The 1,118-nt window shown below is 27.3% G+C and overlaps 1 protein-coding gene across 1 annotated transcript in view; it reads right to left on the bottom strand.

Moving 5' to 3' along the window:
* Positions 1–1,118, bottom strand: part of LOC106877446 (SCO-spondin) — a 28,737-nt gene that overhangs the window by 23,547 nt on the left and 4,072 nt on the right. The window lies entirely within an intron of this gene.

Raw genomic sequence — 1,118 nt, 5'->3', positions numbered from 1 at the left:
GAATTTTAAAAACTGTTATGTGATGGAATGATTTAAAAACATGAATTTTAAAAACTGTTATGTGATTGAATAATTTAAAAACATGAATTAAAAAAACTGTTATGTGATTGAATAATTTAAAAACATGAATTTTAAAAACTGTTATGTGATGGAATGATTTAAAAACATGAATTTTAAAAACTGTTATGTGATTGAATAATTTAAAAACATGAATTTTAAAAACTGTTATGTGATTGAATAATTTAAAAACACGAATTTTAAAAACTGTTATGGATAGACTAGAGCAGGGGTTTTCAAACTTCTTGACTTGCGGACCCCTTTATATTCCAAGCTTTACCTTAGGGACTCCCCTATAAACGCTTATGAAATTTATACATAAATATTTGCTTAAAATAACATATTTTTACATTTATTTATTTAACAGTATTTAACAAATAGGTTTATTGTCAATTAAAAGATCTTGATTAAAAAACATATATAAAATCAAATTGCCCATAAAAAGTATTTGCTGTCCACGGACCTCCTGTCTTGTCCTTGCGGACCCCCTGTGGTCCGCGGACCACAGTTCGAAAACCCCTAGACTAAAGAACTGAAACTGTCATCAATGAAGGAATAAAATGTTTGGAGGTTAAATAACATAAGAAAATCAATGAACAGTGTAAGAAATGAACTGAAAGATAATGACTAATTAACAAGTAACACATTTCTTTAAGATAAGTGCTTAGAACATTTGTCCTTGTGGCATAAAATCCACTACCAACAAATTTTGAGAAATGTCAGTTGACAAAAATAAACTAAAGATTTACTTTGCACTAACTTTTGAGTATCACTTTCTAAAACTGAAGTAATGGTTTTTACGAACCCAAATTTGCAGTGCAACGCTATACATATGGATATGAATTCATATTTGTATATATTCATAAGCTATACTGTAGTGGCACTCTAGCAATTATTGTTGCACTGTCATTTCTATATAATTCGTAATGCAAACACTGTTTTCTATCTACCAAGAGTTCATATATATATATTTTTATATATATATATATACATACAAAAAATTAATTTGCGAAGGTGTCATTAATTCTATTATTATCTAATGTAACTAGTTTATATATATA

This window comes from Octopus bimaculoides, unplaced genomic scaffold, assembly GCF_001194135.2.
Source record: "Octopus bimaculoides isolate UCB-OBI-ISO-001 unplaced genomic scaffold, ASM119413v2 Scaffold_3603, whole genome shotgun sequence".
NCBI classification, from domain to species: domain Eukaryota; kingdom Metazoa; phylum Mollusca; class Cephalopoda; order Octopoda; family Octopodidae; genus Octopus; species Octopus bimaculoides.
Note: the sequence above shows the minus strand (reverse complement) of the source record. Positions and strands in the feature narration are given on the sequence as shown.